This window comes from Giraffa tippelskirchi, chromosome 11 (assembly GCF_054371585.1).
Source record: "Giraffa tippelskirchi isolate mGirTip1 chromosome 11, T2T-mGirTip1v1.2.pri, whole genome shotgun sequence".
Lineage (NCBI taxonomy): Eukaryota > Metazoa > Chordata > Mammalia > Artiodactyla > Giraffidae > Giraffa > Giraffa tippelskirchi.
The window spans coordinates 126,377,132-126,392,613 of NC_137285.1; the positions used below are offsets into that span (position 1 = coordinate 126,377,132).

At 44.1% G+C, this 15,482-nt stretch overlaps 1 non-coding gene across 1 annotated transcript; it reads left to right on the top strand.

The window, feature by feature from the left end:
* Positions 1 to 6,092: 6,092 nt before the first annotated feature.
* On the top strand, positions 6,093 to 6,197 carry LOC145528092 (small nucleolar RNA U13). Its single transcript, XR_014070162.1, has one exon. It is a non-coding gene; the product is annotated as a small nucleolar RNA U13 (small nucleolar RNA).
* Positions 6,198 to 15,482: the final 9,285 nt, after the last annotated feature.

Genomic DNA, 15,482 nt, shown 5'->3' on the forward strand with positions numbered 1-15,482 from the left:
AACCCATGTGGAAGCTAGAGGGTACCCAGGCCCTTGGGATACAGTCTATGGAGTGGTCTCTCTGCAGAAAGCAGGGTGGACACATGTGGAGAGTAGGTCTGAAGGTGTCAACGGAAGACAGAAGCTGTCCGCATCCAAGCCCGAGCTTCTTTTCCTGCCATCCCCAGCCTCCACCGTCTCATCCAGGTCTCCATCCTTCTCCTCGTGCTTCTCCTCCTCCCTTGGCCTTCAACTCCTGTCGTATGGATGAGATAATAGTTTCCACCAGGTTCACAAGACTTTCTCTTCCTCTGCTGTTGACTCAGCACCCTGGGTTCTCACTGGCAGGGAGGGGAGGTCCCAGTACTGTGCAACAGTGCTCCTGTCTCCAGGGCTCCCCTCTAGCTCGCCAGCACACAGCACCCAAGTCTTCTCCTCAAATAAAACCCAGCGTGTAAATGATCTCTATTTGTCAGGCTATGCCTAAACTCTGCCTCAGCCTGGCTTTCGAGGCCCTTTCAAACCTGTCCCACAAACCTGCCCAGTTTTACCTCCGGGTTCCCCTCCCCTCCAGCCCACTCTTGCCTGCACACTCAGTCTTACAGAACACATGCTGCTCACATAGGCTGTGTCTTAGGACCTGCTGATCCCTTTCCCGGGACCCTCTGTTTCCTCCACTTGGTCAAATAAAGGACACCTCCGTTGTCAAACCTCAGCCCACTCCACCCACCTTCAAATCCAGCTCTCCCACCCCACTGCCCTCAATCCCAGTTGGTTACCCATCTTGTGAGCTGACTTGTGGTGAAAGGACCAGGGCCACTAGTGGGTGAGTGGATACCATGTTCCCAGGGAACTGGACCCTGAGGCCAGACCACATCCTTATTGCCCCCAGTGCCCACCCAGCCCCCATACAGGACCTAGGCACCTCAGTATCCCCAGTGACTGTGGGAAGTTGCATAAATGACTCACATGGCACTTCCCCTCGAGCCTCACAGGCCAGACCTGGGGAGGGGTGAGGGAGAGACCAGTACCAGACTCTCAGGTGATTAAACTGGTTCTTTGTTGGTTTAGATCTAATGTTCCAAAACTAAGCTGCTTTTATACAACCAACATTTACTGTCTCACAGTTTCTGAAGGTCAGTGTTGTGGAGTTGCTAGGCTGTGGGCCTGAGCACAGGCGTCTCGTAAGGAGGCAGCCAAGCTGTTTCAGGGGCTACGTTCTCAGAACCTTGAGTGGCACTAGAGGATCCACTCCCAGGCTTGCTCCTGTGGCAGCAGGCATCTATGCATCACATGTGGGGTTTTCCATGGGGCTGCCAACTGTCAATGACACTGCTTCTCCCAGAGTAAACGAATCACGAGGAAGAGAGAGCAAGAAAGAGACATAGAGACAGAGGGAAAAGACAAAAAAAGAAGCCACACTGCCCTCTGTGAGCTAATTAACCCAAATCACTCATCATCAATTGGGCCTCTGTATTCTGTTTGATGCCTGGCTCTAAGTCCAGCCCACCCTCCGTATGAGAGTTTGATATTTGCAGATGAAGTCACTGTGGGCGTCTTGCAGGCGCTACCACAGTGATAGCCCACGAGCCCTCAGAGACTGGATTAGGCAACCACAATGCTGTGGGTGTTGCAGAAGGCTGTCTGCCAGGAGGACGCAGGCTGAGGTGCCCACGTGGCAGGACCCCAGGTGGCGCAAAAGTGTGAGCATAGGTCAGAAGTGGGAATCATGACTGTGAGTCCAGGCCTGGCTGGGATGCAGTAGAAGGTGACCATCAGGCTTAGGGCACCAAGATGGGGAATGGGATTGGGGAAGCCAGGGAGGCTAGACAGAAGGATTTTTCCCCTTGTACACAGTAATGTTGGAGGCTCTATTTGATGACCTCAGTCACACAGGAGAGAGCAGTGAGAATGATCTCAGAGGAGGGCTGTCTGGAGCGGTACCTGAACAGGAACATCCACATCGGACTCTGTGTGGACAGAGTGTCCTTTCATGTGTTCAGCACTGATGCTGGGCTGTTTGTTAAGCGGTCGGCCTCCCCATGGATACAGCGATCCAGGAGCTGCAGAGCAAGAGTCCAATACTATACAGCACCTGCTCCTTGACACCCCCTCAGTGTCCCCAGCTTGCCCAAGAGGCTTTGCCCTTGTGAGAAGATCTCCCACCAACACACAGGCAGACTCACACAGCGCAAGGAGCACAAGAGATACAAGGTGTGGTAGAGAGATTCAGAGGCCCTCAAGGTTGGGCAGAACCGGAGTCCCCTCCAGAAATCAGGCCACCCTTTGACCTAGAAGAAGTGCTCAGACATCATTTCTCATAAGGCACAAAGGATGTGCTGGGGCCAAGCCTGGTGACACTGCTTGATGGTGACAAGTGGGACAAAGGTCAGCCAGCACAGCTCTACCACCAGCCACCTGGCCTGAACAAACCTCACCCTCTCAGGAGGACTGGGCTTTGCTAGAGATCAGGAGGAGGCAGAGGTGGGATCACGGGGGCTGCTAAGGGAGCAAAGGCAAGGAGGAGGAAAGGGCAGAGCACAAGTGGGCGAGACTTCCTGGTGAGGGTCAGGGTCAAGGTGAGGTTTAGGGAACAGGAGGCTGAGGTTTCGGCCTTTGTGCAGCAAAGTTCTATTGAGATGGAGGGGGATCAGGGCACACAGTGTCCCTGAAGATGCCTGGCCTGCTGTCTGGAGGAACTACTGTCCAGTCCAGGGGTCAGAAATTGATACCCGGGTAGGGAGGAGCCCTGGGAGGTGCTTGAGCAGGAGCAGGTCATGGGTCAGATGGAGGGCCAGTGGATCCCTCAGGCTGGACTGAGCATGTGTCTTAGTGACCCCACAGCAGGGCAGAGTCAGCTCCCTGAGCCACTTTCTAAGAAACTCCTACCTACTAGAGTCCACGAGTTTGCTTCACGGCTGCACAATGTCACTTTTACCAGTGGTTGGCAGGGCTATGCTCCCTGCTTAGGCTCTCAGGGAGAATCTGTTTCCTTGCATTTTCCATCTTCTAGAGCTACAGGTGTTTCTTGGCTCATGGCTCTTTCTCCATCTTCAAAGCCAGATAAGAAGCATCTTCAAATCTCTTTCTCTGTTTCCATTTTCACGTTATCCTGTCCTTCCTTGTTGTTGTTTGTAGTTCTTGTTTAGTCATTCAGTCATGTCCAACTCTTTTGTGATCCCATAGACTGTAGCCACCATAAATTGTAGACTGTAATCAAGATTGCCAGGAGAAATATCGATAACCTCAGACATGCAGTTGACACAATCCTTATGGCAGAAAGTGAAGAAGAACTAAAGAGCCTCTTGATGAAAGTGAAAGAAGAGAGTGAAAAAGCTGGCTTAAAACTCAACATTCAAAAAACAAAGGTCATGGCATCCAGTCCCATCACTTTATGGCAAATAAATGGGGAAACAATGGAAACAGTGAGAGATTTTATTTTGGAGGGCTCCAAAATCACTGCAGATGGTGACTACAGCCATGAAATTAAAAGACGCTTGCTCCTTGGAAGAAAAGCTATGACCAACCTAGATAACATATTAAAAAGCAGAGACATTACTTTGCCAACAAAGGTCTGTCTAGTCAAGGCTATGGTTTTTCCAGTGGTTATGTATGGATGTGAGAGTTGGACGGTGAAGAAAGCTGAGCGCCAAAGAATTGATGCTTTTGAACTGTGGTGTTGGAGAAGACTCTTGAGAGTCCCTTGGACAGCAAGGAGATTCAATCAGTCCATCCTAAAAGAAATCAGTTCTGAATATTCATTGGAAGGACTGATGTTGAAGCTGAAACTCCAATATTTTGGCCAACTGATGCAAAGAACTGACTCATTGGAAAGGACCCTGATGCTGGGAAAGATGGAAGGCAGGAAGAGAAAGGGACGACAGAGGATGAGATGGTTGGATGGCGTCACTGACTCAATGGACATGAATTTGAGCAAGCTCTGGGAGTTGGTGTTGTACAGGGAAACCTGGCATGCTGCAGTCAATGGCGTCACAAAGAGTCAGACACGACTGAGCGACTGAACTGAACTGACTGAGACTGTAGCCTGCCAGGCTACTCTGTCCATGGGATTCTCCAGGCAAGAATACTAGAGTGGGTTGCCATTTCCTTCTCCAGAGGATCTTTCCAACCCAGGGATTGAACTTGCTACTCCTGCATTGGCAGGCAGATTCTTTACCACTGAGCCATAAGGGAGTGATCTAGTCAAATCTCTCTCTGTGTCTTTCTTATACTGATGTATGTGATTCATTTAGAGCCCATCCAGATACTCCAGGATAATCTACTCATCTAAAGATCTTTAGTTTAATCACATATGCAAAGACCCATTTTCTCTTCAGTTAAGGTAATATTCACAAGGCTAGGGATTATGACGTGGGTATCTTTTGAGGCGGCTCCATTTTTACTCCTAATGGATGGCAAACAAGCTGTCCATTCTCTTGAAGCCTCAGATTCCTCATCAGGAAAAGTTAGGTATGGAATATATGTGAATTTGGAGGCCTGATCTGCCCTGGACTACCAGCTGGGGAAATCAGGAGCCTGAAGAGCATCTTTTCCCCCATGTGCTCCTTCTCCCAATGCTAGCCAGAGATCATGGCAAGGATAGGGTTGTATAGGGAAAGGATACCCAGCTGGGAATCCTGAGACTTGTATTCAAATACCAGCTCTTGCAACATGACCTCACAGGTTACTTTCCATATCTGGAATATTTTGCTTTCCTAAGAAAGTCATGTATGTTAGTCCTGCCCTGGGAAATTGCTGGGCAGGGACCTCTTAGGTCCCTGTTACCCTGAGATATTATTACAGACCTTCACATTTGTGGGATCTTCCTGTTGCTAAGGGATCTCAGTCCCTGCTGGCAGCAAGGGTAATTTTCACTGATTCCCCTGGATGTGGTGACATCTCTCAAAGGATGACAGGCTGGAGGAGGTCCTTTGTGGTGGGACTAGAGACCCTCCTAGTTTCTCACTTGCTTCTGCCCAGTCCCCCTGGTCTAGACCAGAGTGAGCAAACTATGGTCAGTTATTGAACAACCTGTGAGCTAAGAATGACTTGCGCAGGTGAACATTTGCCATCATTTGATTGTAGGGAACACTGACTGAACCCCTTATGGTTCAGGTAGGTGAATGTCATCCTCTGAAATTTCTGCCCTTCTCAATAGTAGACCTCTAGTACAAAAAAAAAAGAAAGAAAACTGTATTAAATTACTTTGAATACTATGTATTATAATTTAGAGAACATTTCTTCCTCTCTTATTATATGAGTATCTGTATAAAGTCCCTCCTTGGCCTCTTGTGCTGTAAAACCTCCCCCAGCCCCACTAATCAGCTGCCCTACATTCCACTCAAATCAGTCTCAAACCATCCCCAGATCCACCCTACACTTGGAGCCATAAGGGCCTCCTAGTGCAGGTCTGACACCATCAGTCCCCTGATGAAAACTGCCAGGGGATTCTCTGGGTTCTTAGGATGTCTCTGGTCCCTTGGCCTGCTTACCGCCCTTTGCATTGTGGGCTCTGCCTTCCTCAACAACTACTCCCTACCCTCCTCCAGCCTTGCTGAGCTTTCTCCAGTTCCCTAGGGTATCATGTTTCCCTTAGTGCCAGCATTTTGCAGCGACTGTTCCCTCTGCCGGAAAGCCCTTTTCCCCAAATCCCATTTCTCTTGGTCTCTCAGGAGTGCTTTCAGACACCACCTCCTCCAGAAAGCTTTCCCTGATCCCACCCCCTGAAGTCCATCAGGTCTCTCCTCTGGGCTTCCACAGTCCCCTGATTCCTTTCAGCAGTGCACTGTCCAATCTTTTTAAATATCTATGACTCCCATCAGCCAGGGAGGCCCTTGGAGCCGGGGTCACTTTGATTATGAACTGATGGCCTTGTTTCCCACTGGCCATGTTTCTGCTGGCTCCTGACATTTGGGGATGTCAGGGGTGGGGGTGCATGTCAGGAGCCTTGTTTCACCCCTACCCTGTATGCAGAGCCTCATTTGTAGAATGAGGTCGAATGCCCCTGACTCTCAATGGACTAAGCTTGGGTCAAAGGTGAGAGTGGAACCCTGGGGACAGGGACAGGGCAAGAGATAGCAGCTGAGCTCCCAACACTTTTAAAAATCATCCAGATCCTTTTGTAGTTCATGAGCGTGATGATTGGGTGTTCACGCTGTTGCATGACATGTGCCTCCCTGCAAACCTTGTTATGACACCAGCACATTACCCGTCTGACGTGAAGAAAAAAAAAAAAGGGAAAAAAAAAAAATCATCCAGAGTGACTCCAGACAGATATAAGGCTAGGGTCTGGATTGTGTTAGTCTTCCCAGGTGGCACAGTGGTAAAGAATCTGCCTGTGAATGCAGAAGATGCAAGAGACTTGGGTTTGATCCCTGGGTCAGGAAGATCCCTGGAGGAGGAAATGGCAACCCACTCTAGTATCCTTGCCTGGAAAATTTCATGGACAGTGGAGCCTGGGTAGGCTACAGTCCATGGGGTTGGAAAAAGTCAGACCTGACTGAGCGACTGAGAACTGGACTGCATGATCTGGGCCACTCACGCTAAAAGTTACCCTTCTGTGAAAGCTGCTAACAGTCTGGCTCTGGACCCTGGCCTAGCCCCTACCTTCCCCTCCCCTGAGAGTCAGGACTGAAAAGAAACAGGATAGCCATACTTCAGGCATGAGCTCAACAATAGGCACGTGGAACAGATTGTGAGTCTATGGATATGTTTCTTCACAAGGATATGTTTCTTCACTGAGGCTCATATGATTGTCTGAACACACCCCAGCGTGAGTCTGTGTTAGCATGTCTGTGTGCACCAGTGCCCAACCTCCACAAACACTTACACAAATGTATTCCTGGATCAGGTATATGATTGCACACAGCTGAGTGCATGGATCTATGCATCTGCAAAGCAGGAGTTGAGATGGTGGAGGAGAGTTAAGCCCCTTAGACCTGCCCAACTGTGACATTCTCATCCCTGGGGCTTCCCTGATGCTGTATCCTCCAATCTCACTCCAAAGCTCCATCTCACCTCCAGCTTCAGGCTCCCAGACAATCAGTGTCCTCACCCTGCTCCTGTCCGTCCAGGGCTGTTGGGAAAGACCTGGGGTCCTGAAACATGAGGATGAATCCTGAGGGCAGTGAGAAGACACTGGTTGCTCCATCAGATTCCCTTCACCCTGACTCTGAACCCCGATCTGGGCTTCAAGGGGGCAAAACTGGGAGACACTTGAGGTGAAATGGACAAAATCTAGTCCTTTCTTCCTCAGAGGAGGCCTTGTATGGGAGAAAAGCCTCCATTCCAGAATATAGGACTCTTGATCCCAAAGGCACCTGTGCCATTGTCTGGCTGAGTAACTTCAGAGAGTCAGCTGACACTCTGAGGACCTCAGTGTCCCCGTCTGTGAAGCCAGCAATGGAGCACAGTGAATATGCCGTTCAGGGCACAGGATTCAAGCTGCAAACCCACCTAGGCATGTGACGCTCTCTCAGAATGAAGGACCCAGCTGCTCATTTCCTCAGCAGCTGCATTTCCCCTGTGTCCCTGGAGATGCCCGAGGACTGACCTCAGGCTTGTGAGGATGACAGGGGGTAATCACAGAGCCCTAGGCAGTCCTGCCCACAGTCAGCTTTGGGGGCTGATGACTATTTTTGTTCATGTTATGGACCATAACAGTGTGGTGTAACTGACTTTTCCATGTGTTCTTGTTGACTTGACACAACCACCGTAACCTTGTAAAACCAAAGGACTTCACCCAAAGGATACACCATCTGGTGGAGGGAGAGTGAAAAGGGTTTCCCTCCTTTCTGTCCAACAAGCCCCACCTCTAACGCTACCTTGGCTTCAGGAAAAAAAAAAAAAAGAAACAGATTTCCCAGGAGCTCCAGGCCAGGGCTGGGGCCTAGCAGGTCCTCAGGACAGGTGGACTAATAGGGTGAGGATGGTGTGTGTGTGTGTGAGTATCTGACAGAATTCGCTGTAGGACACTGCCCAACCGTGTTTCCTATACTCTTTCTGAAGTGAATAGAAATGACACAGGTTTAACTTTGTGTTGTTTTTCATGGCAGAAAATGTAATTGATCTTGTCACATTTCTCTCCAATCTTTCAAATTATTGTAAAATATAAGCAACCTAAAATTTACTATCTAAACCATTTTGAGGTGCACAGTTCAGTGGCATTAAGTATATTTACATAATTGCAGCCCTCACCACCATCCATCTCCAGAACTCCTTTCATCTCATAAAAGTGAACTCTGTATCCATTATATAAACATTCCTTATTACTAGTTTAGTGATGGGCATGAGATCCACATTGGATCAATTGGAGGAAATCCTAGACTTTAGCTGAAACTACATGTAAAGAGTCACTCTCTGTTTTACTAAACTGTTATGTGGGAGACCACAAGGTTACTGTTGTTAGTGACCATCTTTGCCATCACTGGGGGAGGCCACATGCTTAAGGTTGGAGCAAACTCAGAGAAAATCAGAAGAGGATGCAGGATTTCAATGATGTCTGTGGAAGACTGTAGTTGATTCCTGGAACCCATTCTCTCTTTCTACCTTTTAGGAACAGAAGCCTCCACGTTTCAGCTGGGCTCCTAGTTGTCCAACCAGAAACAACATTTTCCATCTTCCCTGCAGCGAAGGGCAAGTGTATGCACTTCCAGGCCACTTCCTTAAAGAAGTTGTTTAGGTACAACTTTTTCTTTCTCTTCCCCTAGCATAGAATGTGAACATGGTAGACTTACATTTCCATCTGGAGGTTCATAGCCATGAAATGGTGGATAAGAATGTTCTAGTATCAGGGTTTAGCCCTGGGTCTGGGAAGGCAGAGAACAAGATAGAGGAAACCTATCTTGGGTGACCTCCTAGAACTGAGCTCTCTCAGCAACCTTGGACTACCTGCCTGCTTCTGCACTGTAGTGTGAGAAAGAATTACACTTTTCTTTTGTCTGAACCACTGCTGTGGGGTCTCTGTTCAGTTTTTTAGTCATCTGAGCACATGGATCGGGTCATGCTTGAACTAATTTGAGGTACATGAAAACAGTGTGGAACTAAGATACATATAAGATGGAAGAGGGTGATCAGAGTTAGAGTATTCTTAAGTCCTTAGTTGTTTGTGAGGAGACTAGATGTATTGAAAATTAACCTGAAAATTTATATTAACTAAAGATGCACATTGAAAGAAAGAAAAGGGATCGGACAGCTTTACTAAGGTTAGAAAAGACACAAAACAGACAAAGAAAGATGGTAAATAATAAAATATAAGGTGGTAATAATATCTCCAAATATGTTAACAATTGGATAAATGCAAATGATAAAAATTTTCCTATTGAAAGACAAAGAATGTCAGAGGCAGAAAAACACTTAAACAAAATTAAATATAGGTATGCATCACTTGAAGCAGACATATATAAACATAAAGACACATAAATATGGGAGAAATGATGGAAAATGTGTAGTAGGTAAATATTAACTAAAAAGACTCTGAGACTATTATATTAATATCAGACTAAATTGATCTGAAAGCAAAAAGAATTACTGGGTTTATCTCTGGGCTTTCTATTTTGTTCCATTGATCTATATTTCTGTCTTTGTGCCAGTACCATACTGTCTTGATGACTGTGGCTTTGCAGTAGAAATTGAAGTCAGGCAAGTTGATTCCTCCAGTTCCATTCTTCTTTCTCAAGATTGCCTCGGCTATTCGAGGTTTTTTGTGTTTCCACACAAATTGTGAAATTATTTGTTCTAGTTCTCTGAAAAATACCATTGGTAGCTTGATAGAGATTGCATTGAATCTATAGATTGCTTTGGGTAGTTCAAAACCACAATGAGGTACCATTTCACGCCAGTCAGAATGGCTGCTATCCAAAAGTCTACAAGCAATAAATGCTGGAGAGGGTGTGGAGAAAAGGGAACCCTCTTACATTGTTGGTGGGAATGCAAACTAGTACAGCCACTACAGAGAACAGTGTGGAGATTCCTTAAAAAACTGGGAATAGAACTGCCATATGACCCAGCAATCCCACTGCTGGGCATACACACTGAGGAAACCAGAATTGAAAGAGACACATGTACCCCAATGTTCATTGCAGCACTGTTTATAATAGCCAGGACATGGAAGCAACCTAGATGTCCATCAGCAGATGGATGGATAAGGAAGCTGTGGTACATATACACAATGGAATATTACTCAGCCATTAAAAAGAATACATTTGAATCAGTTCTAATGAGGTGGATGAAACTGGAGCCTATTATACAGAGTGAAGGAAGCCAGAAAGAAAAACACCAATACAGTATACTAATGCATATATATGGAATTTAGAAAGATGGTAATGATAGCCCTGTATGTGAGACAGCAAAAGAGACACAGATGTATAGAACAGTCTTTTGGATTCTGTGGAAGAGGGCAAGGGCAGGATGATATGGGAGAATGACATTAAAACATGTAAATTATCATATGTGAAACGAACTGCCAGTCCAGGTTTGTTTCATGATACAGGGTGCTTGGGGCTGGTGCACTGGGATGACCCAGAGGGATGGGATGGGGAGAGAGGTGGGAGGGGGGTTCAGAATGGGTAACACATGTACATCCATGGTGGATTCATGTCAATGTATGGCAAAACCAATATAATATTGTAAAGTAAAAAAAATAAATATAAATAAATAAATTTTTAAAAAAGAAATTAAAAAAAAGAATTACTGGATAAAAACCAGTGGTCATCATATAAAAATAATTCACCTGAAATATATGACATATTTTTGATTTAACAATATAGCTTCAAAACATATTTTTAAAAATTAGATAAAATTTTAAGAAAAAATGTACAAATTCATCAACATTATCACAGAGATTAAAAAAAAACCACTTCTGAGTAACTGGTTAAATTAACATATAAAATATTGTTAGAAATGTAGAAGATTTAAACAATTAATAAGCTTGATTTAATGGACCCTGAATCTAATGACTAGAGGATACATGTTGTATCAAGCAGAAAAAATTGTAAAAATCAACTATATACTAGGCCAATAAACTAACATAAACAAGTACCAAAGATTCATACAAATCATTTTTCTGATCACAAACCTTCACATATTTAGAAATTAAATAAATAAGTACTTCTAAATTAATTATTTGATTTAAAGATAAATTGTAAAGGATACTAGAAAGTATTACATCACTAAAAGAAATGAGAACATTACACATCAAAGTTTATGAGCTGCAGCTGAAAACAAGACTCATGGGGAAATTTATCACTGAAATATATACTTTAGAAACAAAGATTAAAAATGTTCCAGTGATTAGACTAAAGAAAACAAGAAGAGGCCTGGGCAAACCTAAAGAAAGTAGATGGGGTTAAAAAAAATTAAAGAAAATAGCAAGGTAATTAAATATAAAACAAACATACATTAGAGATGGCCAAAAAGTTAAAGTAAAAAAACACTGTTCCTCTAAAAGAGATAAATATATGACAAATTCATCCAGAAAGAAACAAAAAAGAAATCACACATTAAAAATTTTAGGATTATAAAGAGGGACAATTGTGGATATAGCAGAGATTTAAAGACTTATCAGCAAATAAATAAAATTTTTCTTTTTTCCATCGAAGTGCCTTTGTTCCTTTATCAAAGATCATTTGATGACATGTATGTGGGCATATTTGGGGGCTCTCTAGTCTGTTCCATTGATCTATTTGTCTCTTCTTTTACCAAACCCATCCTGTCTTATCTACAGCTGGACCAGAACATTCAAGACATGTGGTATAGTAAGTGTAATATTAATGTAATTGAAACTTAATAGTAGAAAGTGATAACAGAGCAGATGAAGTGTTTTTGGCATGGTCTCAACATTTTCCAAAAATAATGAAAGATATAAGATCATAGATATAAGACTACAGAGACTCTCAACAGAATAGTTTTTTTTTTTTTTAATTTAGACACATTATATTAAAGCTGTCAAAAGTGAATTGAGACTCTGCAAGGCAGTTAGATCCAAAAATATATAAACACAGAAGAACAAAGACAAGAACTACGCCTTTGAAGAGCTGAAAGGAAAATTAATTGTCAACCCAAAGTTCTCTATCCAGTGAAAATCTCTTTCAAAATTAAGACAAAAGTATAGGTGTTTTTGGACAAACAAAAGCTGAGAGTATTAATTCCTAGTGAGCTGGTGCTATAAGAAACATTAAGGGAATTTCTTTGGACAGAAGGATTATGATACCAAATAAAAACCTGGGTTACACCAAAAAGTTAACAACTCTAGAAGTAGTAAAAATGAAGATAAATCACACTACAAAAAATAAAGGCCAGTTGAGAAATAACTGAAAGCGAGAAATATTAAAATCGAAGAAAATGGTTTTCTTACAAACTTCAATTAAAATAAATCTGCATTCTTTGATGAAACTGATAGTTTCCAAGGAAAAGTTACAGTTTACCAAAATGACTTAATTAAAGATTTCCTAACTCAAACCAGTAATCAAGCAATATCAATGTAATAAAAGACTGATAAATAGAAATACAGTAAAATTTAAAATGTTCAGTCATTCAGTTATGTCACTCAGTTATGTCTGACTCTTTGCCACCCCGTGGACTGCAGCATCCAGGCTTCCCTGTCCATCACCAACTCCCAGAGTTTACTCAAACTCATCTCCATTGAGTCAGTGATGCCATCCAACCATCTCATCCTCTGTTGTCCCTTTCTTCTCCTGCCTTCAATCTTTCCCAGCATCAGGGTCTTTTCCAATGAGTCAGCTTTTCGCATCAGGTGGACAAAGTATTGAAGTTTCAGCTTCAACATCAGTCCTTCCAATGAACACTCAGGACTGATCTCCTGTAGGGTGGACTGGTTGGATCTCCTTGCAGTCCAAGGGACTCTCAAGAGTCTTCTTCAACACCACAGTTCAAAAGCATCAATTCTTTGGTGCTCAGCTTTCTTTATAGTCCAACTCTCATGTCCATACATGACTACTGGAAAAACCATAGCCTTGACTAGACGGACTTTTGTTGGCAAAGTAATGTCTCTGCTTTTTAATATGCTGTCTGGGTTGGTCATAACTTCTCTTCCAAAGAGCAAGTGTCTTTATTTCATGGCTACAGTCACCATCAGCAGTGATTTTGCAGCACCAAAAAATAAAGTCTGACACTGATTCCACTGTTTCCCCATCTATTCACCATGAAGTGATGGGACCGGAAGCCATGATCTTAGTTTTCTGAGTGTTGAGCTTTAAACCAACTTTTTCACTCTCCTCTTTCACTTTCATCAACAGGCTCTTTAGTTCTTCTTCACTTTCTGCCATAAGGGTGGTATCATTTGCATATCTGAGGTTATTGATATTTCTCCCGGCAGTCTTGATTCCAGCTTGTGCTTCATCCAGTCCAGTGTTTTTCATGATGTATTCTGCACATAAGTTAAATAAGCAGGGTGACAATATACAGTCTTGATGTACTCCTTTGCCTATTTGGAACCAGTCTGTTGTTCCATGTCCAGTTCTAGCTACTGCTTCCTGATCTGCATACAGATTTCTCAAGAGGCAGGTCAGGGGGTCTGGTATTCCTATCTCTTGAAGAATTTTCCATAGTTTGTTGTGATCCACACAGTCAAAGGCTTTGACATAGTCAACAAAGCAGAAATAGATGCTTTTCTGGAACTCTCTTGCTTTTTCAATGATCCAGCGGATGTTAACAATTTGATCTCTGGTTCCTCTGCCTTTTTTAAAACCAGCTTGTCAGTGACACCTTAAAACACAAGCTAAGTAAGAACTGAGAGAAGAACCCCAGGGCTCCATGTGGTCCCCACCAGGAAAGTGAAAGTGAAAGTTGCTCAGTCATGTCCGACTCTTTATAGTCCATGGAATTCTCTAGGCCAGAATACTGGAGTGGGTAGCATTTCCCTTCTCCAGGGGAACTTCCCAACCCAGGGATTGAACCCAGGTCTCCTGCATTGCAGGTGGATTCTTTATCAGCTGAGCTATCAGGGAAGACCCTCCCCATAAGGAAGAGGAAAAAAAAAAAATCACACCTCACAGGTGAAGAAGAAGATGTGAGATGCCCAAACCCTGCCTTATTCTTGGGTCTGCTAATGGAAGATACTGCAGGACTCAGGCACACTCACTTCTGTTCCAAGTCCTGCTCCCTTGTAGACAGCAGAACAGGCTAGTTGGTGGCTCCTTCTTCTCCATCCTCTCTCCTTAAACCAATAACACAATCCAGTTTCAGTGAACACTTATTATACCTTATAAGGAGTGGAGGTGTGATTTTAGATGCTCTTTTAGGAGAACAAAGAATTAATGTAAATATGATTTCTAACTTACTGTTTAAATACAAATTTATATAAATGAAAAAAATTGGGACAAGAAATTCATAATGTACACAACCAACAATGGTTAGTATTGTGGCGGGGGTGGGGGGAGCTAGTTTTCTTTAAATTCGGGGGGGAAAAAAACAAAAATACATTGTAGAGAAATAAGTAAAAATTAAGAAGGAGATTTTCACAGAGAAGAAATACAATGAATAAAGAAAGCCAAGCTCACCTTTCATGATGAGGAAATGGAAATCAAGACCCCAACTAGATATCTCTCTACACACCAGCAAATAAGATGTCTGAATTTACCAAGGAGGAGAGAGGATCTGCATCCACGGGACAGACATATTCTGGGTGAGATGTAAACTGGTGCTGCTGCTTTGGAAAAACCTGCCACACTACTGTATAGCTTGTGCAATCACATAGCCCTTGACCCAGAAGTCCCTCTCGCTGTTGAGACTGTGAGAGGGAGAAAGGTCCCAGAGACCAGTGAGAACGTCTGTGTCAGTGATGATCAAAGAGGCTGGCTGTGTGGGTGGAAAGCAGCTTTACAATGCAAGAGATATTTAAATCAACAAAAGAGTAGAAATTAAGATAAAATATATTCAAATGGCCAATAAACATCCTTAAATGTGCTCAATCACACTAGGCATTAGGAGACTACTGTGAGCACAATGAAGTTTTCCCCATACGCTCACTACAATGGATTAAATGTTGAGAAGGATGTGGAGCTACTGGAATTTTTGTCAGGGGCTTGTGGGGGTAAATAGGAGTAACCACTTTGGAAAGCTCTTTGGCTATATGGAGACTATAACACGGGCAGGCGAGGGGAAGTCAAGTTCAGTTTTAGACAAGCTGTGCTGGAGGTGCCGAGCAGACTATAAGGGAGGATGTCCAGTACCCACCTACAGAGTCAAGTCTGGAGCCCAAGGGGTCGTCAGGCTGGAGATACAGTTTGGAAGTGTTCATTCTGTAGACAGACTTCAAGGCTGTGAGCCTGGATGAGGTCTCTGCAGGAGAGGAGGGAGGGTCCAGGGACAGAGAGAGCAGAAAGACCCTCAAACACTTAGCCTGGTGAAGGACAAGAGCCACCGTGGAGACCCAGGGGCAGTCAGAGGGGCAAGAGAGAAACCAGGAGACTGTGGTGTCCACAGACCAAGTGGTTTCAAGGAGGGAGGGACCGACTGTGTCTGAGGCTGCTGAGAGGTCAAGATGA